Below are 2,724 nucleotides of genomic sequence, written 5' to 3' on the forward strand. Positions count from 1 at the left end.
TGATGGTGGATATAATATCACTGAAGAAATGGCTTGTTTAGTGCCATTGAAAGAGACAAGTAAATCAACAGATTTGTATGAAACAGTAAGAAATATGTTAAAGCAATTTTTTGTCCATTGTCAACATATCTGGTATAGTTATTGACAGTGCACCTGCAATAATAGGTAAAAGAGAAGGACTTGTAAAATTAATAGGAGACGATGAAACTGCCTCCCAAAACTCACATTCGATGTAGTATCATTGCATAGTACATCAAGAAAATTTATGCACAAAGACTTTAAAAATGAATAATGTCATGTAAATCATCATTAAGAGTGTGAGTTTCATAAGAGCCAAGGGATTGAATCATCACAAACCCTAGGAATTCCTTAAAAGTATTGATGCTGACTATGATAACATCGTTTACTTGTTGGAAGTAAGGTGGCTAAGTCAGACCAAATATTGGAAAGATTTTATTATTTGAGACACAGTATCAAGTCATTTAAGTCATCAAAAAACAAGTTTGTGCGAGAAGTTGATGAAAACTGGCTTACATATTTAGCATTTTTAGTGTATTTAAATGCTAATTTAAATGAGTTAAACCTGTATCTTCAAGGTGAAAATCAACTTATCAATACTATATTTCAAACCAAACACCATTCCAAATGAAACTAAAATTATGACAAGCTCAAATTAAGGCAAACCATTTTATGCATTTCTACACGTTGACTAAACACAATCCTGTGAAGTAAAAAATAAGCAGCCTTTCTTTTTGATTTGATACAAGAATTTGAAAACAGAGTTAAATACAGGAAAATAATCAATATTTTGCCTATTTGTGACTCAGTTTTCAGTTGACATAAACATATTACCTGCCAATTTTCAAATGGGATGCATAGAGCTGCAATCTGACATTCAACTTAAAGAAAAATTTGATCATGTGTCTTTACTGGATTTTATAGGTCCTATCTTCCCAGACAAATATCCCTTGCTTCACAATCATTTTCTTTTTTTTTTAAATGTTTTTCTAAGATTTTATTTATTTATTTATCTTTTAGAGGGGAAGGAGAGGGAGAGAAACATCAATGTATGGCTGCCTTTCATGCATCCCCTGCTGGGAGTTGGCCTGCAGGGAATCCACCTGCAACCCAGGCATGTGCCCTGACTGGGAATCGAACCGTGATCCTCTGGCTCACAGGCCCGCGCTCAATCCACTGAGCTATACCAGCCAGGGCCACAATCATTTTCAAGAGTGAGACACATTAGGAGTAAAAGAACCAAAATATCTGATGAGCACCTTGAGAATTCAGAATTGCAACTACTTCTATTAAACTAGATATTGATGCACTAGTTTCTCAAATACAATGTCAAAAGTCCCACTAGTTTTATGTTGCCCTCTTTTATAATAAAAAATATTTTAAAATATCTGGGGACTTCCAGCCAAGATGGAGGCACAGGTAGGCACATTGTGCCTCCTTGCACAACCAAAAGAAGGACAACAACAATTTAGAAACAAAAAAACCACTCAGAACTGACAGAAAATTGAATTATATAGAAGTCCAACAACCAAGGAGATAAAGAAGAAACACTCACCCAGACCACTAGGAGGGGTGGAGACAGACAGTTGGGCAGAGAGGACTCATGGCAAGGCAATGGCTGGCGGACCCAGGTGAGGCAGCAGCCCCACATTCATGTGCAAATAAACCATGAGGAATAACTGGGAAGCGAGACAGACTGCAAAATCCAGGGTTCCAGCATTGGGAAATAAAGCCTTAAAACTCTTATTGAAAACACCTGTGAGGTTTGAGGTAGCTGTAGGAGAAACTCCCAGCATCACAGGAGAGTTTGTTGGAGAGACCCACAGGATCCTAGAATGTACACAAGCCCACCCACCCAGGAATCAGCACCAGAAGGGCCTGATTTGCTTGTGGGTAGCAGGAGAAGTGACTGAAAACTGGCAGACAATGGAGCAAGTACCATTTTCCTCTTTGGACCCCTCCCCCATATACAGCATCACAACGCAGCCACATGAGTTGCCTTGCCCTGGTAAACACCTAAGGCCCCACCCCTTATATGTAACAGGTGCACCAAGACAAAAAAAAATTGGCCCAAATGAAAGAACAGATCAAAGCTCCAGAAAAAATACAACTAAGCATCAAAGAGATAGCCAACCTATCAGATGCACAGTTCAAAACACTGGCAATTAGTATGATCACAGAATTGGTTGCAAATTAGATGAGAAAATGAAGGCTATGATAAGTGAAGTAAAGGAAAATGTACAGGGAACCAACAGTGAAGGGAAGGAAACCAGTTCTCAAATCAACAGTGTGGACCAGAGCTAAGAAACACTTGTTGATAGTTGTTAGTTGTCATTTTACTGTTCATATATTTGATCATCCTCTTTTTCTTAGATAAGTTCTTTTAATATTTCATATAATAATGGCTTGGTGATGATGAACTCCTTTAACTTGGCCTGATCTGGGAAGCACTTTGTCTGCCCTTCCATTCTAAATGATAGCTTTGCTGGATAGAGTAATTTTGGATGTAGGTCTTTGCCTTTCATGACTTCAAATACTTCTTTCCAGCCCCTTCTTGACTGTAAGGTTTCTTCTGAGAAATCAGCTGATAGTCTTATGGGAACTCCTTTGTAGGTAACTGTCTCCTTTTTTTCTTGCTGCTTTTAAGATTCTGTCCTTATCTTTTATCTCAAGTAATGTAATTATGATGTGCTGTGGTATGTGCTT

The sequence above is a fragment of the Sturnira hondurensis genome, unplaced genomic scaffold (genome assembly GCF_014824575.4).
Source record: "Sturnira hondurensis isolate 20B ecotype Veracruz unplaced genomic scaffold, ASM1482457v3 Scaffold0014759, whole genome shotgun sequence".
NCBI lineage: Eukaryota > Metazoa > Chordata > Mammalia > Chiroptera > Phyllostomidae > Sturnira > Sturnira hondurensis.